The sequence below is a fragment of the Ixodes scapularis genome, unplaced genomic scaffold, assembly GCF_016920785.2.
Source record: "Ixodes scapularis isolate PalLabHiFi unplaced genomic scaffold, ASM1692078v2 PGA_scaffold0__279_contigs__length_252992795, whole genome shotgun sequence".
Lineage (NCBI taxonomy): Eukaryota > Metazoa > Arthropoda > Arachnida > Ixodida > Ixodidae > Ixodes > Ixodes scapularis.
In genome coordinates this window covers 28429401-28452230 of record NW_024609835.1, presented here as the reverse complement: position 1 = coordinate 28452230, position 22830 = coordinate 28429401, and the positions used below count along the sequence as shown (strand labels likewise).

General features: G+C 44.2%; 1 pseudogene; it reads right to left on the bottom strand.

Annotated features, from left to right (window-relative positions):
- Positions 1-361: 361 nt before the first annotated feature.
- On the bottom strand, positions 362-21370 carry LOC120844330 (annotated as a pseudogene).
- Between the last annotated feature and the right edge of the window lie 1460 nt (positions 21371-22830).

Sequence of the window (22830 nt, the reverse complement as noted above, 5' to 3'; positions counted from 1 at the left end):
CGCTCGCCGCCTCCCTAAATCCCGCTTCGCTTGCGCCGCCGTTCAAGTAGTCGCCAAACAACGCGCACACAGCCGTCCCTTCGAAAATCTGTCCAAGATAGCCAAACGTGTCTCAAATTCTCCGTTCCTACCTGGCTTTGTTTAGTGAGGAAATGGAGCTATAACATAAAACTTTGGGAGGCAAATCAAAACACCGACCCCTACACGGGTGTTTCATTTCAAACAAAGCTACCCATCTTTATATTTCCCACTAGAATCATTTCCAAGATGTATGAAAATATTTTTATATTTTAAACCTTTGAATATTTTTATTTATTTTTTATTCGCACAGGTGGTTTATAGGAAGGCAATGTAAAGAATTTTAAAATAAAAGTAAAGCCAACCGGCAACATTGGAAACGAAATTGAAAGTGGCGTTCTTTTGTCTGCAGTGCTTGCGAAATCTTATTTCGCTGTAAGGGCAAAAGATGTTTCCATTCTCGAATTTTAACTACGGAATTCTCATAAAAGGATTGTCCCGGGTGGAAGCAAGCCTCAAGGTCTTCTTGAATTCCTCTTCTTTGATAATTTCACTCAAATATTCCGGTTCATTGGTGATGATAGCATCGACTCCCAACCTGCGAGGAACAAAATAGAGAGTAAGCAACTACAAAAAAATTCAAATCGTTTACAACTCTCTTTAACGCAGGATTAGAGCGCAGCTCTTCGGGAGGAAGAGGGGAAGGGAACTGTGGGGAAGGTATATCCTTCCTCCCTCCTCCTCACCTCCTAATCCTGTCTGCTACTCCTTCCTCCGAGCGGCGTCGCCGTCGTCTCACGAGGGTCACGTGATCTCACGGGGGTCACGTGACGTCACCGGAGTCACGTTACATCACAGGGGTCACGTGACGTCACCGGGGTCACGTTACATCACAGGGGTCACGTGACCCCTATGAGGTCACGTGACGATGACGATGCCGATGCAGATGACGGATGGATGGATGGTAATGGCTATACCCTTTGTAACGGGCGGCAGCTAGCGCCATCTAGCCTAACGTTTCGTCACCCCTTTTTTTAAATTTGTACGAATTTTGTTATAACAGACCCCCCTCTCTTTTAAATTGAATGTATTGCTTATTTGTTTCTGTATTTTCTTATCCTTCCCTAGATCTCTTCCACCAATCTTCCAATCTCCTCTTAGTTACCGCAATTCTTTCCCTATCCATTCGTCCATTCATGTGCGGAAAACCCAGTGCCCCCTCCAAATCCGTAGTTATCCCCCCCAAGAGGGTGGGACGAAGCCCCGTGCACCTTAAAATTACATGTTCTAAAGTTTCCCTCTCGCGGTTGCATACGTCGCACAGAGTGTCTACTTCCTGGAATTTAGCCCTATACGCTTTCGTTCGTAGCACCCCCGTTCTAGCTTTAAACAACAAAGAGCTCACCACTGAATGATCATACAGCTGTTCCTTCTTTATTTCTTGTTTTTGTGCCAAGTATGTTGTTAAAGCGGGTTTCCCCTGCATTCTCTTTTCCCACAATTTTCTCTATGTTTCCTTTACTCCCTTTTCTACTGATATGCTTTGCTCGGCTCCATCTCGTTGAATGTATTTAAATCTTAGCTTGCTGGTTCGGTTTGTCCACTTAGTGTTTAGACTTTTCATATATAGATACTTGTACACTTTCGCTGCCCACCTTGTATCCTGAATTTCAGCTAGTCTTTGTTCAAATTCCACTTTACTGATCGCTTCCCTACTCTCGAAAGATGCCAACCCATATCCCCCTGTACTCCCTCATTTGGTGTATTCCCATGTGCCCCCAATGCCAACCTACCCACATTCCTTTGCTGTATCTCTGAACCTGCCTGTATTTCTGACCTCATACACAATACCGCATTCCCAAATGACAGTCCTGGCCCCATGACTCCCTTCCATACACCCCTAACGACTTTCATATCTATTATAGTTCCATAGTGCCCTGTGTTTCATGATAGCCGAATCTCGTTTCCTTTTTTTTATTACAATATCTTCATGGTCGTTTAGATACCGCCCTCCTTCACTTAACCATACTCCCAGATATTTGTACTTTTCTACGTGTTCTATCAATGTGTCCTGTATCTCCAGGGGCTCTCCTTTCTCGTCGTTGAAAACTATTATACCAGACTTGTCCCTACTAAATTTTAGTCCTAAATTTTCCTCTTCCCTGGTGCAAATCCTAATCACTTCCTGTATTCTCTCACGACTTTCTGATCCGAGTACAATCTCGTCTGCATACATTAACCCTGGCAATACTTGATTTGCTTTCTGTCCTTCCTTCATGTAAGTCAGGTCAAAACCTAGGTTGCACCGTTTTAACCTTTTTTTCATCTTATTGAGGTATATCATAAAAAGCAGGAAAGACAATGGGAAACCCTGTCTTAGACCTCTTTTTATTGCTGCTGGTCTTGTAGTTTCGGATTCGCATGTTAAAACCACCCTATTCTCATAAACCCGTTCCAGAAACTTAACCATGGTTCCCTCTAGTCCATATCCCTTCAGTTGATTCCATAGTTTTTCCTGATTCACATTGTCATATGCCCCTTCGATGTCTAAAAATGGTGCCCATAATGGCCTCTGACTTGTCACAGCTATCTCTATGCACTGAGTGATTACGAATAAATTATCATCTAGCCGTCTATCTTTCATGAAGTCGTTTTGAAGCACCCCTAGAATCTGCTTTCTCTCTGCCCATTCCTTCATTCTTTTTTTTACAATTTGCATAGCTAGCCTGTATATTACTGAAGTTACTGTGATTGGTCGGTATGATTTGATACTGTGTTTGTCTCCCTTGCTTTTGTATAATAATCTCATCCTGCTCAATTTCCAGTCACTGGGTACCTCCCCTCCCATAAGTATCTGGTCAATCACCTGCCTTAGTTTCGATTTGCTTGTTTTGCCTAGAACATTTACCAATCTCATTGGTATGCCGTCTGGACCCGTCGAGTTCCAGCCGGAACCCTTCCTTCTGCGTTTTGCCACGCCCCAGTGGTCATTTCCTCTTCACTGTGATCCTCCTCTTGTGTTGTGTAGACGCTATCATTCCCCATGGCCTGATCTGATTCTAACTCCGAAAATGCTGCTTCAATAGTATGTCTAATGTATTATCTTGCCTCTTCCCCCTCTACATTTGTCCGTTCCTGTGTGGTTAGTGTCTGTTGGTACCCGTTGGTCTTCTTTCCCTGCGCACTGATATGTTCCCAGAACCTTTTTGCCGCATTCCTATCCTTCTGGTTTATCTCTATCATCAAGTGGACCCCTGCCCTCCCAATTTTGGCCTGTATTAATGTTGATGCCTCCCGCTTTCTTTCCTGAAATTCCTCCCATTTTGATGCTACTTCGGCTAGTGTGGCCCTCTTTTTCTTTGCCCGTCTGTGTTGTTTAGATGCGGCCTGGCGTCTCGATATTGCTGCCTTAACCTTTTTATCTCTCCAGCTTTTCAGCTTGCGTTTTAGTTTTCTTCGTCCTTGTTTGATTCGATATTTCTCTAACTCACTTTTGAAAACACTAATTAAGTCTTCTTATGTCCATTCTCTTTTCGGTTGCTTGGATACTATGTTCTCGATTCGCTTAGACACCTCATGTAGTTGTTTATCATTTGAGTTATTCCTACCTTCTTGTTTTTGATTTTGCAATTCTGGTTTTACTGTGCCAAATCTGATCTTGATTCTCTTATGGTCGCTCCCACGACTTTCTGTGCCTTCTTCATCTATTTTCATGCCTCCTAATCTGTTGTATATCTTACGCGACATTAAACAGTAGTCAATAGTCGAGTGAGAGTTCTCTCTTTCCCATGTTATTTTTCCATCACATTTTACCTGAGCATTAACCAATACCAGATCAAGAGCTTCGCAGAACTCCTCTAACATCCCCCTGTTGTATCTGTATGTCCATCAAAGTGTTCCAAATGTGCATTCATGTTCCCCAAGATAATTATTTCCTTGTTAGTGCCGATTTCCCTAGCGTCTCCTGATATACATGTCAAGTGTTCTGCATTTTCCTCCCCTGCATCGCTCCCTGGTTTTAGATAAACAAAACCCAGGATTGGTATCCAAACCCCCAATATTGCCTTTGACCCACATGTGTTCCCTGCAGCCCTCTCGTACCCTTTCCCATTCCTGACCCTTAACTAACACCCTTAATCCCCTCCCTTTCGTTCCCCATTGGCCCGGTTGCATCCCATCCAATGATATCCCGGTATGTATGGTAATTCTTCCATATCCCTCAGATGTGTTTCTGCTAATTCATACACTGCAAAGTTTTCGCTCTCTAATTGCTCCTCAATCTCCTCCCACTTTATTCTGTTCTGCCCCCCTGCATGTTTATGGACCCTATGTTAGGTTGTTTCTTTTTCCTAGTCCTGCGAGGCTTTATCTCATCGTCATCGTCATCAGTGACGATGACGATGACGATGCGGATGCTGATGACGTTATCAGTGACGTCACTGATGACGTCATCAGAGACGATGCGGATGCCGATGACGTCATCACTGCCGATGCCGATGACGATGACGTCATCAGTGACGTCACTGAAGACGTCATCAAGGACGATTACGATGACGGTGCGGATGACGATGACGTCATCAGTGACGTCACTGATGACGTAATCAGTGACGTCACTGATGACGTAATCAGTGACGATGCCGATGACGTCATCACTGACGTCACTGATGACGTCAGCAGTAACGCTGACGATGACGTCATCAGTGACGTCACGCGTCCCATAATGCACCGCGCGGTTACGCCGACGGTGACGCCGACGCCGCTCAAGCCGGAAACGCTCGCCTAAGAGCTGCGCTCTAAAACAAAAATCGTGGAACGGGGAAAATATGATTCCGACATTCCCGAGAGCATTTATATTTTTCGACGTTTTATTTTATAGAAAAGTGGATTAAAATATTGGTGGTCATGTTTCTTTTATCCCGAGGTGGGACATCGACACTGGTGGATGTGGAGGTTAAGAAAAGCATGATTAAAAACAAACCACGTTTTATTTGCTTTTGTTTCTGTTGCATTTATTACCATGCAAACACTCTCTTTGGGTGTCAAGAACCAAAGAGTGTTTTTCGTTTGGCGACGCAGAGCTTTGTCTTCTCTGCAGTCTACAGTTTACTGGTAAGTGAGAGCACTCTTTTAATGTTAGTGCCTGGCAAGCATTTGCAGTGCTCTGGGATCGCCGATATAACGATCCGAGACGTAGAAGAAAAAACATCTATACATGGCTCGTACACACAACGTTCATATAAAGAAGTGTAACGTACATGTTTGTGTGCTTTTTTTATATGGTTTAAAGTGACGATGCAGGCGAGTTGGTTCATTCTTACAAAATTGTGATACAGCGCCTATTAAACGCTAATAGAATATGCAAGAGAAAGGACGAGCTCTGAATTACTATTTTTATTTATATGGCTTAATGGTAGCAGAGGTGTTAAACAACAACTTTGCACCAGTGTTTTAAACCTAGAATAAGAAGCTAGTTTTAGTATTAATATTATAAAACACGGTACTAAACGAACACGCACAATACGGGGTATGCATGGCCATAATAAGAAAGACATAGAAACTTAATTTCCCTCGCTCTGGTTGGCATATTTTTCACTAGTTACGTTCACTTTATTTTCAGCGAGATTCTTAGCATGTATTATATTTGAACTCTCGTTTTGGCTAGAGGGAAGTCACCGAGCAATGATCCACCATTCAAGAAACTTAAGACATGCGTGTATAGTTATAAACATTCACTAATACTACCCCCCCCCCCCCCCCACCCCTGAAATACGGGCACAGTAGGAGAGGGGAAAAGTTGGCTGACGACATAGTGATTGGTTTGTCCAGAAAACTCTCGAGCGAATTGGCATGAGTTTCGCTAGAAGATAGCTTTATAAGAATCAATAATATTTGGAGCGACAATGTATTCTAACGCAGTCTACGGGAAGACGAAAATTAGTTATGGTTCATCATTCTGAGACTCAATAAGCGTTAGTTATAGCTGAGAAGTTTTACGGGGTATCTACTACCTTGAATTACACCCCGTAGCTCGGTATCTGCTACAGTCAGGAGTACACCCTAAATTAATGCTGTTTAACGAACACCTTTTCGGCTGGAATTCGCTCCTTTAGCAATGACTTCTATTGCCCCAAACAACGCGCTTCACACGCCTGCACTTGTCACAGGAATGTGGCAAATAACGGGCAAAGAAATAGGCTTGTGCGCCACTAAAAATGCCTCGTCAAATTTTTAAGTACAATAGGAATAAATTTTGAATAATTGTCCAATACATTTTCGTAAATAAAGCCATTGAAGCCTAGTTGCGAAATCAACACGCAGCCTCTCCTAGCTATCGCTGGAAGAAGTGACTGACTAACCCGTTCGCGCATGATGAGGAAAAGCCAACCATGCGGGACAGGTGCCGACATCTAACGTAAGAAGCGAAAAACATATGGGTGGGTAAAATTCCCCGCCGGCCTCCAATAACCACCTTTCTTGGACCTCTATGAAAGTGCAAGTGATATATTAAAAAAAATTATTTTAAACGTTTGGAAGCACGATACAATTTAGGATTTTCAGCTATTCTACATGCAAATTTTATAACACATAAATTACGAATTAGAATAAAAACGGCTGCATAAGATCCTCTTTTAGTTTTCAGAAATACACAGGACGGTTGAAGTAAAAAGTAACGGCTAATATAATACGGCGAACGCCTAAGTGCCGTACACACACATGCGTTTGCTTAGGATCGAGTTCTTGTGATCTCATACGACGAAAGGGCACTGGTACGCGGGCGCCATCTATGAGGTGACCCTGGAACAGCATTTCAATTGAGCAAAGGTTTTACGGCATTTGCGAGGTACAATGGGTGCACTATCTTTGACAAATGGTAGTTTATAACATTTTCCAAAGTTTTTGAAGTTATAAAATACATAGTCATGCTCGAAAAAAAATTAAAAATATATAGAAACTATACGAGTGTTCCACGGCTACCCCAAGATGATTCTAGTGTGTTCGCTCGTCGTAAAGGCCCTGTTATATTGAAGCAACACGACGGCAATTAACAGCAACACAACACGTTGTCCAACAGTCGGGCAACTTGTTGCTCGCTTCCCGTGTTGTCCGACAAACCTGTCACATTGCGGCAACAGCAGCACAACATCGACGACAACGAAAATGTGGCCTCAGTATGACAGCTTTCGGCAACAACAACAACTTGTCTTTTACAACATGTGTTGCCCTGATCACTGGCTGAGCAAATTTCGGGCCCGCAACACGACAACACAGATAGCTTTGATGGCAGACCTTGTTCGCCATCAATAACGTCTTGCTGAAACGAAGGCTTGAAAAACGTGATTTAACAATAACTAAGGCAGGTGTGAGCTGACTAATTTTATGAATGTTTTTACTGTAACAGAAAGCAATTGTCGAAATGGCCACAGCTACGGTCGTAAATGTTGAAAATGGTGTTAAATTAGAAGAACAGAGAGACCAGCTCACATTACTGATAGTGAAATAAAATGGCAGGCCTACTCAGCCGCTCATAAAGTATAATAAAATTAGTCCAGAAATGCAAAGATTAAAAAAATCGAAGCATTGAAACGACCACTCTGATCATGATTGTTGATGCTTGGAACTTGGAAACAGCCGCTACCAGACACCTGATTTCTTTTAAAAATACCCAGGATATTTGAGAGAACGAAGCGATCACTTAGTAGACGGTAGGCGAATAAACAGCGCTGAAAAATATCTATTCTATCCATTGTTTTCAAGCCTGATCCTGTCATCGCAGTTTTGAAGCACTGTCAGTTCAGCTCAACACTACGCTACAAAAGACGCTTTGCGGTATCGCCGGTGCTAACTCAATTTTACAGTAGAAATAGAAATTGCATGAAAAAAAGAACCGGGTAGAAACACTTCATACGGTGGCGTAAATTCCGAAAATATATGAGCGATCTCACTTTCCTCAGTAAGAGATATCTGCTTTGTCGGCGAATAAAGAACGTTTTGATAAAATAAAGCTTGAAAAATACTCCCCGTGACAAGTTTTCTAATCACAGTCACTAATTAATGTCGTCCCGTGGTAATTGCTGGCTCTTCGAACGTACTACAACTTTGTAGAGTCACATTTCCAGAGACGCCGCGCCATAAAGAACGAAGGTAAACATTCAAGATGGCGGAGCGTTCTCTTGGTTGTCCCCGCAGTCAGCGCGGTGTGAGAGGGTGGTTGGACAACAAATCGGCCAACACGGTTGCTGGGCGGCAGCAACATACTGGCCGAATGTTGTTGCCGTGATGCGACTGAGTCGCCGGCAACAGGATTTCCTCGTGTTGCCGGATGGAGTTGTACAACTGTTGCCTCAGTGCGACAGGGCCTTTAGAGATGGTAAAATGTGTTAATGCAGATGCTCGTATGCAGTCGGAAGTCTATGGACCATGCCTTTAGAGTTTGTAGACTCACCTGAGTACTTTTCTTATCTTATCCTTATTATCAACGGTCCAAAAGTACGCTTTGTCCACAAAGCTGGTGGCGTTATTGGCCTTCCTGTCGGCAATTGCCGCCTCCAGTCGTTCCGTGGAGGCACCATTAGAAAAGCAGTTCGCCTTTCCGTGTCCTAGCCATCGATGTCTTGGGATGTTCAGTTCCCTGTACATGCCGCGTATGTCCTGCAGGCTACCGCCCATGCTGACGTCAAACCCTGTAATGTGGAGAGTTAGACAGACAGAATAGTGAAGTGAACGATAAGCGCACGCACGATGGCTCTTCGTGGACTATGACGATTTAAGGCGGAAGTCGTTATTGGCGTGGTTTCGCAGCGGATCCCATGTACGTTTCATGTACGTACATCCTCCATCGCTAAATGTAGACGGAAATCTTCTCCACTAAATAGAGCCCTTTCAGAAGTGTTCGCCATCTAGCAGATGCTGCGCCAATTACAAAGTCCGCCATTTGATTGGGCACCTCGTACCTACTCGAAGCATGTATTGTGCACGAGGGTTGCGTCTGCCTTCGGAGTGGACTCGGCTCGGCTCGTATCCAAGACGAGTATTGTGTCAGTTTTCGGTAAGCATTCGGGTCCACTCGCTTCGTGCCAACGTTATTAGGTCAGCTCAATTACAGAACTGCTTATAGACGCTGCATGCACAAATAGAACCCCCCTCACTCTCTACGGCTCGCCTGGCGTCGCTCGACGCGCCGCCGGACAAATGCTTTGGTAACTGCAGCGTATTCTATGGGAATCTGGATCTGTAAGTTTAGAAGTACGGCGTCTAGATGGCGCTTCAGCTCTGCTCTATGCAGGCTCTATGGAACGCACAGCTACTAAACGAAAATCTAGATGGCGCTTCGAACGACGGCAGGCGGATTGAAGTGAGTGAGGGAGGTACCCCTTCAGCGGGAGTTCCACAGCTGAGGTAATCTAGTAACGTTGCCTCGTGCCCAATGAAGGGCGACGGCCAATGTTGCTCGACGGGCTTTCAAAAAAGGCCTATTTAGGGGAGAATCACGCGTCGTGACGTTGTGACTACGCAGTGCCACGTGACGTCCTGTTATATGACGCCACGGTTTTCCGCTGATTTTAGAGTGAAAGTGTTTTTCATTCAATTTTTGCTGAGGAGTTTACCCGCTAAATTTAGCAATAAAATATCTTCGCTAAATGCAGCCGGAAAAGGGTTCTGCTAAATTTAGCCTGGCGTTTATCTCCTACATTTAGCAGGAATTTAATGTCCCATGACGTCAAAGTGTCACGTGGGACGTCAGACTGTCGCATAAAAACCGTCCTTAAAGTTTAGTGGTAAGTCAGTCCTTTAAATGGCTAAACTATAAGTGCGCTGTAGATGGTTGAGCGTGTTGGTTATTAATTCACGATAAGGAAAGAGGAACATTTAAGACAAACAGACCGCGTCGAAGACAAACAGAAAGCCTGTCTCGTCTGTTTGTCTTAAATGTTCCTCTTTGCTGATCGTGAACTAAGGACGCTAAACTTGAATAATGCCGTGTATACCTGTATGCAGCAGTGAGCAGCGCCTCGGCAATAGAAGTATTGTTAAATTACCTAGGCATCAATGAGAATGTGGGGAATGTAGATCTATACGTCCCGCGCGCTCGCCTTCCTCGCATAAAAGATCGAAGGAAATAACCGAAATAAGGCATTGACAAACGCGCGTGCAAGATTCCATTTGTTTTAGGCATTTGCTTTAGAACAGTTACTCCTGCAGACGACAGCGCGTGCAGCGCCTGTAACTACACTCCCAGCATGCTCCTTGGTGCTTGGGTAATTTAGCAAAAGGTCGATCGCCGCAGTTTATTTGCAGGGCATGGCAAGGAACGGGGAATTTTTATTTTTACATTGTGACACATCGGGATTGTTACGCGTATGTTTCACAACAAAATAAAATAGTCACGGAGCCCATAACGAAAAAGGGCCGATTGGTGGCTGCCCCCCAGACTTCGTTGGTCGTTCGTAAACAGTAGAATTCCAACTAGTTATTTTTTGTGAAAAAAAGTGAAAGCCGTTTACAACTCCCTGTAACACCGAATTAGGGCGCAGCTCTTGAGGGGGAGGAGGGAAGGGTACTTGGGGGGGGGGGGGGTGAAGTGACCTGGGGGGGTCACGTGACCTTGGGGGGTCACGTGACCTTGGGGTTTCACGTGAGGATGCCGATGATGTCATCAGTGACGTCGCTGATGACGCGTCATCAATGACAATGACGATGCGGACTCCGACGACGTCATCAGCGATGACGATGATGACGATGCGGATGTCGGTGACGTCATAAGTGACGTCACTGATAACGTCATCCGTGATGATGACGATGACGATGTGGATGACGGTGACGTCATCAGTGATGATGATGATGACGATGCGGATGCCGGTGACGTCATCAGTGACGATGACGTCATCGGGGAGTCACGTGACCTCGGCGGGGGGTCACGTGACCCTGGGGGTGGTCACGTGACCTCAGGGGGGGGTGTCACGTGACTTCGGGGAGGGGGGTCACGTGACCTCGGGGGAGGGGGGTGACGTTACCTCGAGGAGAGGGGGGGTCACGTGACCTCGGGGGGAGGGGTTCACGTGACCCTGAGGGGGGTCACGTGACCTCGGAGTGGTCACGTGACCTCGATGGGGGTCACGTGACCTCGGGGAGGGGTCACGTGACTTGGGGAGTCACGTGACTTTGGGTGTCACGTGACCTTGTGGGCCACTTGACCCTACGGGAGGGATCACGTGACCTCTGGGATCACGTGACCTTGGGGTGACCTTGGGGGTCACGTGACCTTGGGATGACCTTGGGGCTCACGTGACCTTGGGGTGACCTTGGTTACGCCGACGCCGACGGCGACGGCGACGGCGACGCCGCTCAAGCCGGGAACGGGCCCTTAAGAGCTGCGCTCTAAAAACCAAAACAAAAAAAGTCTCCGAGCAAAGATAAGTCCACGCTTCGTTTTGGAACCCGGAAAACATAATTTTGATATTATTGAATGCTCATCTAACTTCTGCGGGGCAGAACAGGCTCTTCTAATGAACATTTAAAGTGGGAGTAATAACGTTAAAGGGCAACTCTGGTTGAAAACGAAACCAAATAAATGACTGGTATCGCTTTAGTGGCATGGAAAGTTATCGCAGCCGAAATATTACTTCAATGTGAAAGCGCGTACTCCGCTAAAACAGATTTTAAAGATGCGACCAGCTGCTTTATATAGCGGGTGGCAAGCGGGGTAGCTAGCTTTCAGTCAAAGAACACTGGCGCAGCACCCTTCCGACGTCACGTCCCGGCCTTACGGTAGATGATCAGTGTTGCCATCCCTCTAGCAGATAGTTTCGGTTTTGCGGTAGACGCCCTAAACAAAACTTTGAGCTGTGATATTTATAAAGCTACACACAATATCGAGAAGAAAAAAATTATAACTTGTAATTCAGGAACACCGCTTTAGGTAAACAAACACAATAAGGTGGTGAACTGGGCCAGTTGGTTGACGTTATTCATGATGGGGAAAACAGCTCCGAAAACACGGACTACGAAGAGCAACATACAGGAAAGGACAATGCATTGTCCTGTCGTGCATGTTCCTCTTCGTAGTCCGTGTTTTAGAGCGCAGCTTTTAGGGGCCCGTTCCCGGCTTGAGCGGCGTCGGCGTCGGCGTCGGCGTAACCAAGGTCATCCCAAGGTCACGCGACCCCCAAGGTCATCCCAAGGTCACGTGGCCCCCAAGGTCACCTCAAGGTCACGTGACCCCTCCCCCAGGGTCACGTGACCCCCAAGGTCACGTGACACCCAAAGTCACGTGACCCCCCGAGGTCACGTGACCACCCCCCAGGGTCACGTGACCCCCCGCCAAGGTCACGTGACCTCCTCGATGACGTCATCGTCACTGATGACGTCACCTGCATCCGCATCGTCATCGTCATCATCACTGATGACGTCATCAGTGACGTCACTGATGACCTCACCGGCATCCCCATCGTCATCGTCATCATCACTGATGACGTCATCAGTTACGTCACTGATGACGTCACCGGCATCCGCATCGTCATCGTCATCATCACGGATTACGTCATCAGTGACGTCACTGATGACGCCACCGACATCCGCATCGTCATCATCGCTGATGACGTCATCGGAGCCCGCATCGTCATCGTCACTTATGACGTCATCAGTGACGTCACTGATGACCTCACCGGCATCCGCATCGTCATCATCATCATCACTGATGACATCATCAGTGACGTCACTGATGATGTCACCGGCATCCGCATCGTCATCGTCATCATCACGGATGACGTCATCAGTGACGTCACTGATGATGATGATCGGCATCGTCACGTGACCCCCCAAGGTCACGTGACCCCCCCCAAGTCACTTCACCCCCCAGTACCCTTCCCTCCTCCTCCTCAAGAGCTGCGCTCTAATTCGGTGTTACAGGGAGTTGTAAACGGCTTCCACTTTTTTTTTAGCTGTTTTTCCCCATCATTAAACCAAACACAACTTTCAGAAAAAAAAAACGAACTAATTCGTGACGCTCACTCTAAGAAATGCCTGCGCGTCTACTTACCCGCAAAACGCTCGAAGAGACAATCTCTGCGATCTTCGAAACCAGTCCAGCGAATGATGAGGCGGAACATCCGTTTAGACCTCAAAATTAAGTCTGCGCTGTGGAATTACGCAATGCAAAGCGTCATGCTTGTATTGCGTACAGCCACAGCGCAGACATAATTTTGAGGTCTTAACAGATGTTCCGCCTAAACATTCGCTGAACTGATTTCGTAGATCGCAGAGATTGGCTCTTCGAGCGTTTTGCGATTAAGTAGACGCGCAGGTATTTCTTAGAGTGAGCGTCACGAGTTAGTCCGTTTTTCTTTTATCAAAGTTGCGTTTGCTTCCATTCGAAGTTATTTCATCTTTCCTCAACAAATTATGCTCCAGATTTTTCCAGAGCCTTGTTTCTTGCTGGGACAAAAGTTTTACCGGGCAATAATAATAAACTACAACGATGCAATAAATAAAACTAACCGACTCGGTGAAGATACTTGGCGTGACGCTGTTTTATGGCTTGCACAGCTCCACTCAAAATGTCCTTGTCAGCCACGTATCCGATAGACAGAACAATATTCACCGCTTCATGGAACGGAACTGTGAAAACAAATGCAAATAAAACACTCACTCAATAAAACAAGATAGTGGCGGTGGGATATCAAAATCAAATGCTACAGCGTTGTGCGATTGAAAGAAATTGCCACTTAAATACCAGTTCGTGTGTCTCTGTTGAGGACTCGGAAAGCCACTCAATGCGATATAGAAGCCGGTTCACACACTTGCGTTTGCTTACGACCGAGTTCTTGTGATCTCTTCCGACAAGAGGACACACGGGCACGCTGGCATCATCTATGAGGTAACCCTGGAAGTGTGTTTTGCTAAAGCGAAGGTTATGCAGTACTTGTGAGATCAAACGTACGTGTTATTTATGAGCAATGGTCATTTATCTTATTGTTGTAAGTTTAAGGATCCAATAAAAAAAATGATGTGCGAAAAAAGTAGGAAATTACATTGCTACTAAATAAAAATAGCCCGGGCATTATCTCGGCGCAAGAAATTACGACAAGTTTTAATGCACTCGGTCGTTAGAAGTAGCAAGTGGGTGAGCCAGCATTAAGAACGGAGCTTGTAAAATTGAGAATTCAGGAAACTACGAATCGTTCCTGAATGCAGCTTTTGTTTGATGTCAATATCAGACTAAGTGTCAGGCTCCTTTAAGCTCTTATACAAACTCCAGGTAGTTTTATTTTTGCGCTAATTAAGATAATATTTTGTTATGACAGTCCGTTTTCCTTGCTTCACTGTAAGGTTAATTTTCTTGATGAAGACCATGCATACTTTGCTTTATGAACATACAGCCAAAACCATCTCATGATTCAACAACACGACCCTAACAAATATTTCAAAGTACCGGCCATCTCGGTGCAGATACCCCCCCCCCCCTTTCAACACACGGACACATACACACACTCAAACAAACAAAACAGTCATTCGGTATTAGCATGTCCACTTCGATAAGTTAATAGAAAGTGGCAATGATTTGCTGCCTGGAAGAAAGTGAACCATGTTTCCAGCATATATCGCAGGTATATATGATTCACTTTACAGCATGAATAAAAGAAATTAGCGGATACCATTTCTCCAGAGATGATCCATCAGTTTACTGGCAAGGTCTGCTCCGGCTGATCGTTTGTTCTGGGGTGGCAAACTCTTAGTCTTTAGATCTAACATGAGGACTAGTAACTTTCCGTGGTATTTGCCCCCTAAAAAGCGAAAGAGGAAAAAAAATGTTTTGCCGGTTGGTACATGCACTAATAACCTCTTTCATTTCCATGTGCGATGCACAATGAGTTTCAATGATTCGTAACCGGAGACGGCCCGGAGAGGCTTTAGTGATGGTTACAGGAATGTTTTGCCTAAATTAGTGAATTATTCTGAAGAGTTGAGCTTCTGTTTGAAATTATCCGTTTGAACCAAAGACATATATTTGTTATAGCCATTTGTCTAGTTCTTTTACTGCAAGGTTGGCTCGGTGTGTCAAAGGATTTCTTTTGCCCAATGTAAGCTTTTACATATTTTGAATTTATTCAAGAAATAATGAGGGCACGCAGAGGTAATCCTAATATAATTTCCGATTTTTGAGAGGTGTGTGAAACAAAAACCGAAACGTTTCTCTGGTCAGATGGTTTGACATCCGCAAGCTAGTGGTTAAACGTTATAAGGTTCTGTTAGTTTTGATCTTGTTTTGAAGGGTAATCTTAAGCGCACATCGTTGCCTGCTTCTCTGCAATAAAGCAAATATTATGCAAATATGTTCGCTTTTTACTCTCTCTCGCTCTCTGCTCTGGCTGTAGAGTAAACTATATTTTTACATTCAACTTTAATTTAAATGCCCGGCGGGACCTGATTGTTTTTTGTGTATATATAAATATTTGGATTTTGGACTATCAAAGAATAAATCAATGCTTTAAAAATATCGCATTGCAACAGTAAGATTAAGTGATTCTTAAAACAAAAACTATGCGGTTTCACCTAAAACACTTCAAATATCAAATTTTATTTCATTACGTGGAATGAAATAAACCCGATTTTATTGAATGATGACTCATTGATACTACATGGCCAAAGTTTTAAAACAAAATGAATCCACCGTTCAATTTTCATTTCCAGCTAGGTTTTTTAAAAATTATTATATGATATGTGGGAGACCTCTTTTGTAACCGTATAATCGCGAAATATTCCTATTTTTAGAAACCCGTGTTCTTTAAGCCCGTATCAACATTTGCCTTATTGTAAGTTAATCAGTTATCTTCTGGATACAATACTGTAATTTAAAAGCAGCATGAGCGGGTTGGCAGAAACGAACTCTTTGCAAATTTCCGTTCTCTGAACAAATGTGTGTGCTGTATATCATTATCCTGTTTTTGATAAAATTAAAACAAAACATAATTAATGCTATTAATATTGCATGACTTTTCTTAAGATCTTTTCGCAAGTTTTCTCATGACGGATCTCAAGAAGAAAAATTTCGTGTACCATAATCAGTAATGTCTATATTTAGTTCTACATAGCGAAGGTTTACGAAGTGAAACCGCATGCTTTAGACACTAGTTACGTTAAACGTTGTTTACTGCACAAACAAACCATACACAATAAAAGAATACATTATTCTTACCAGAAATTGTTATATTTCGAATGTAATCAAAAAAGTCTTTGATATCAGTGCTTTTATGGCACCATCTCCAGCAGTCGCATGGAATTCCGTGATGTATGCGGTATGCAGTGCCGCTTTTATAAAACTGCACGTCAGCTTCAATTGCGTTGGCCCCTTTGTTCATGAACTCGCTGACTTGTTCTATAGAGTTCACCATGTGCGCGATGTTGTAGATCGGGCGAAGTGCTTGGCAGAGTAGCTATGTGGTAAACGACAAATTTGAATCGAAAATTCGTTATCTGTCCCAAATCATGCCTTGGAAGCAAAGTACAATATCTATGTCGCACACATTTATACCACCGTCTTACAGCAAGGATGAATTTTATTATCTGCTGAGTATCATAAAAAAGCAGTAAGAAATTGATTTCAATTATACGTTAACACAACCACATTACCACTATCAGCCACATGATAGCAAGTTGTGACATCAATTAACTCTCTGAACATACACATGTGTTTTCAGTGTGAATCTGTATGCCCTCCTCCTCTGTGATGCCCCATGGTCCCTGAGGGTATTTAAACAAATAAACGGAATAGATAAGCAGTATTGTTCCATCGCTTGCTTAATATGGGAACATAGGTGTCATATTTTGATATTTTTATATATATTTTATAATATTCGTGTATTCCAGTACCTCACAGTAAATTATCTGCGTAAAAGTAATTCAATAATATTTCATTGTAGAAATGTAGAAGGAACAAGGTGGGTATAGTCAATAAATCAGGTAATTGACATATACCACTCGCAGGAACAGCATAGGTACTCTACGTGTTCAATTTTAATTAAAATAACGCTCCTTAAAAAGGGGCGACTGTGATATATAAGAAACACCTTCCCTATTTGCTTATTCAACAAGTGAATTGCATACAAAAAGTAACCAGGTTGGGTGTTTTAATATCTTGCGTGCAGTGCTGCATCAGTATGCATTTATTTACTTCCTTAAAAATCACATTAACGCAGAAAACACTACAATAAAAACCAATTCAGAAATTTAAAGCGAAAAGGTAAAAAAAAGACTTAAAAATTTTAGCGGTCTCACCGGTGCATGTGTGAAGCCGCCATCACCTTAATTTATAAGAGGCAGGGGGCAGTGCCCGAGATGGCTCGTGCCGTTTCGTGCTGTGCACGCACAGAGCTCCAGCGAGCTTTGGGCACGTGCAGAAAGACTAAAGTTCCCTCGATGCATTGCGTCGGCGGTGGCGTAGTCAAACTGGCTCGTGAGATCCATCTCTTGGTAAACCGATCTGTTATAGTTGTGGGGTTCTCATCCGATTCCCCGGGCCCCTGTTTCCGGACGAATGTGACACAGTGACGCATAGCTCTCGGCAGAAAGAGTTTATTCCTGTGTCACGTACATCCGGAGACAGCTGCACGGGGAATCGGACGAGAGACCTACACGAGAACCCTACTATTACCAAAATAAAGACTGAGCTCAAAGCGAATTTGGATTTTTTTTTTTAAAGCGCAGCTCTAGGGCGCCCTTCTCCGGCTTGAGTGGCGTCGCCGTCGCTGTCGGCGTCGGTGTCGGCGTAACCGCGCGGTGCATTATGGGTAATGTCCGATAATGCACTGCGCGAGCCCCCCGGGGTCACGTGAACCCCCCCCCCCACCCCCCTCGGAGGAGATTCAAAAATGAGTGGAGTAGGAGGATAAGGAAATGAGGAGGAGGGAGGAGGGGTATACCCTCTCCTCAGTACCCTTCCATGCTCCTCAAGAGCTGCGCTCTAATACGGCATTACAGGGAGTAGTAAACAGCTATCACTTTCTTCAAGCGGAGAACGAATATTGCGCTAAAAGGTATCTTGTTTGAATAATATGTTTGACTTACAGAGTAAAGGTTAATTAATAAAAGCGAACGTTTTAACTTAACGTATTGGTATAGGGTTAATTAGCGTGATGTAGAAAAGCAAACCACGTGATGGCAAATCATTCATATGAATATGACGCACTTATCGGAAACATTTCCCGCTTCGTGCGTTGCTGTGCATTGCATATGAAAGTGGTTGCTTCCCCCGAAATATTCTGTTTCATAAGGTCAAGGGAAGTCCACATAAAAATAATTCAATGCAAACCTGAATCCACTGAAAATCAATCCACAGATTTTTTTTTTTTTTTTTAAGACGCCGGAACAGTAAATTATCCAACAATAATTTTGTTGCCGTTTACGTCGACAACAGACGACACTCCAATCCGATGAAGCCAACCAAGCAGCGCAAAAGCCGCGACGATCATCCTGTTTTTGCGTTTGTTCTCACCAACTAAAACAATGACACGCAATGAATGCGCCCGGGTCCTGCACCCCCCCCCCCCCCCTTTTTCTTCCTTTGCGTGATTGGTTTAATTCGTGATGACAAACTCATAAAACGAACGAGCGCAGGGACGATGCACTTTTTGGCTCGGATGGATTCGCTCCATCGGATCGGATCGTGGGAGGAGTGGAGTCTCCGGCTTTTTGGCAAATTGACGGAGACAACGCAAAAAAAACCAACTCGGAAGCCGCGTGCATTTCGGGTTAGAGACGCGAAGCCCAAATATTAACGCGAAACGTTCCCTGGCTAGGTGCTCAGCATTTCCTGGGGGTGGTTATCATTTGAGCCCGTTCTCTTTTCGACCTTCTCGCTTGACCCTTCTCAAAACAACCATTCTCAAAAAGATCTTCTCTCTTGGAACTGTCGCATTTGGTCCTTTCCCGTTTCGTCCTTCTCATTTCAACCCTCCTTATTTGAGTCCGTTCTCGTTTCGTCCTTCTCACATTGGCCCTTCTCAAAACAACCATTCTCAAAAATATATTGTTTCTTGGACCTGTCGCATTTGGCCCTTTCCCGCTTCGTCTTTCGCATTCCAACCCTCCTCATTTGGGCCCGTTCTCGTTTCGCCCTTCTCACCTGGCCTTTTTCAAAACAGCCATTCTCAAAAATATCTCGCTTTGACCCGTCGCACCTGACTCGTTCCATACCAAAATGGTTTTTTAGTGTAATATTAATAAATGCATTGATATATTTCGTGCGTGTGTCTGTGTGTGCCACGCTACCGGCATAGTCTCTCTGCTAAGGATTTTAGCAGTGAGTCAAGGTCGTCGTGAAAAGCTACTAGCTGACAATAAAACAGACCAACTATTTATCGCTGCCAGATCATATTCCAAAATGTCACGTTGTTTGAGGTCTCTCGACTTGGGACAATGCCACCACTTCTATAATGCAGTGGTTTTCAAATGGGGGTCTGTGTAGGCATCCTAGGGGTCCGCGAAGCCCTGACTCATCAGTCACGCACGGCAATGTTAGTTGTCTTTCTTCACGTTGAGAAAAAGCGTTTCAATTTTCGGGTGAGTAGTCTCGTGTGTATGTCAACGAGATAAGTCTACTACACACTAGCAATTAGTTATATCATTTTATTAAATCATTATCATGATTACCCATACCTTTCTATCCCCCCCCCCCCCCCCCAAACGGGGTTCGCCATCATCTCCGCCTTTCTACAAGGGGTCCGCGAAACATCAATGGTTGAGAACCACTGCTATTATGCATGCTATTTCTGTTCAAACAAAGTTTCCAAATTAAATGTTCATCGTTTTTTTTTCTCGTTTGCTTAGAGGAAGGGAAGCAGGCGTCATTGTACGGTTCTCAGTGCGTACCTCTACACATAACATATATCTGATGGTATGTTGGGGGCCCAAGCAAGGTAAGTCTCATTAACAAAGCCGCGAAGGCAAAACGACGTTAGAAGCGTGCCGAACTAGTGCCATTCGGTCGTAGCGCGAACGGGCGAAATGAGAATGGGTCCAGTTGCGAAAAATACAATTTGGATCTCATAAGAAGGTTCAAACAAGGCGGACCAAATGAGAATGGGACGAAATGCGCACGGTAAAAATGCGAATGGGACGTTTTCAGATAACGGGCAAAATGAGAATGGGCCCAATTGCGAAAAACACGATTCGGATCTTATGAGAATGTTCAAACGAGAAGGACCAAATGAGAATGGGTGGAAATGTGCAAGGTTCAGATGCGAAAGGGACGTTTTGAGATACACCCTTTCCTGGAGCCCGATGAGCGAAGCCTGATAACGGGGGAGGTCACGTGACCAGGGGGGTGGGCGAGGAGGAGCTTTACCACCTTCGCGCACTGAGGAAGAGGAGCTCGAGAGTATGGAAGGCTCTAGAATATCGCAAGGTTTATCGGGCCGGCATACGTGAAACTATGCCGGCCAGATAAACCGATAAAACCGAGAAAAAAAGAACAGTATAGACCTTTTCCGTGTAGTCTCGTCCCCAGCCACCTAACAGGCATATCCGGTATGGGCGACGAAAAAATAGTAAAACGTTTCAACCTTTAACTAGTAAATAAATAAGGGGGAGGAAAAACGATAATGTGTGACGGTTACGCTTTTATCCTAAGTGTCTTCTACTGCCGCGGCGAAGGCAAAACAATGTTTTCGCCCATACTGGAAGTGACGAAAATTCAAGATGGCGGCGCCCTTGAAGAAGGGGTCTATAACTTTTCACTATCTGGATTGTGGAACTGGAAATCTAACGGGAATTGTTTCTGGAAACCTGAAATATTAGATTGCAGGCAAAAGGAACAATATCTGAGAGACTGAAATCAAGATAGAATCCAGATGTATTTCCAGTTTCATGATACAGATACCGAAATATTATAACGGGGATTTTCGGTAGGGCTCGCTAAATGTTTGAAATGGTAGGACGTTTCACGTAGGCAACATTGTTTTCTAGCACTTTGCCATAAATTTTATACAAATCTCTCTCCTCCCCTCCCCCCCCCCCCCCCCCGCCTTATGCCCCCCCCCCCCCCTCCAAAAAAAACAAACATGGACGTTGAATGTATTTATTTGCCACCCAGAGCACAAAGAAGACAGAACTCTCGACGTAAAAAAAACGTGCCGTTTCTTTTTTTTTTTTTTAACGTTCATCGTTGTTTATAAGAGGCCAATGAAAGCAAGTTTTGAGCTTCCCGACGGATTTCTCAGAAATCCGTCGGGAAGCTTCAGTTTTAAACTTACGCATGACTAAATAGTACCCCTTAACGTTTCACTTTCAGAACCCCTTTACTCACCAACGGCGCAGTGGCGAATAGAAGGAGTGTGATCGTGCTATAGCCGGTAGCCATTCTTGAGGCGACTGAAAACAAGCAAACGAATAAAGTACTTTTACATCAGATTACGGTATGCCAGATATTGAGGTTCAAAAAGCGCCGTCTCGTAGATCGACATTTTTCGCTGCATTTTGACCAATTGTTCCTGCTTAATCATATTAAGACAGTAGTCAGAATGTATTAATGATCTTAAACGATACATTTCGGGAAAAGCGGCGCAACGAAGTTGTCTCGATTACTGCCCGATCGATCACGAAGAAGGACGACCATCATCACCTGAGAAAAAAAAAGAACAGCCTGCAGTAGTGACTCAGGTATAGTCGAGGCTGGTATGTAGAATATTCGAACGAAGAAACCTCGGGATTGTCTTGCAATAGAAGGCGAGGTTTAGCTAAGAGACTATGCATGGTGCCTGCGACTCGTCAACGACTAGTGGTGTGTTTATAGCCCAGACTTATGTCTACCTGAAATACCCTACTCAAGATATTGTGTTTCAGATACATTCTGAAGTATGTTTGTATTTTGCAAATACTTTTGTGCGAAAGTGTTTGATACTGTATTTTAATTACATTTCTGATGATCTTGTGTTCATTATCTCAAATACATTTTTGATATTCCGCCATGTTCCCAGTTTATTTGTATGAATTGGCGTAGGCGTGGCACATGCAAACGTAAACATTCTTTCGAGCAACCAAATCCTGTTGCTAGCTCCGATAAGCCACGGTGACTTAGATCGAACTCGTGAAAAGATCGGTTTTGTGCCGAGTGCGACTCATATTTCACCCCAAAGTTCGTACAATGAGGGTTTTCCCCTCACATTCCCAAAGGCGCTTTCTGTTTCCTAGTTTCCACAAGAAATCCTCAAACAAAAGTGGTGGCTTTACGGAAGTAAAGATTGCCACATTGAGGCGCAACGAAGGACGAGAAATGATTCACGACAACAATGCAGACTTCAGTGTTAAAATAATTACAAATAAAAGAAAGTGAGAACTAAACGAATAATTTTTTTCTCCTTGTTGTATACTTGACCCCGCAACGGCAAAACGTCGAGGTTTGTTTTATTTCCTTTTTGTCGTCAGTCCGTCACTTATTGCTCTCGCGAACGCTGTCTGTAAGCGAACATTGATATGCAGAGAACAGCACAGGAAACTAACTACGAGCAGGTTGAATTCTCAAAACTGCCGACAAGCCATCCACCAACGTTGAGTGCCTTTCTGAACGCAACCTACTTGAAGAAGGTGAGACCAGTGAGGTGACTACTATATGTGTTTTCTTTAATATCCATTGAGTCATTTCCGTATGCCAAGTTCGTTCATAGTGAACTCCCCATATCGGGAATATGAATTGTAGTTAAACGATCCGTCCAAGGCGCGCCGCAAGACGTGATATTCAGCGATGTCCCTATAGCTGGAGCGACCTCTTCCTTTCTTTTTTCTTGTCCCAGAAATGTTTTGTAACATGTATCAGTGATATCC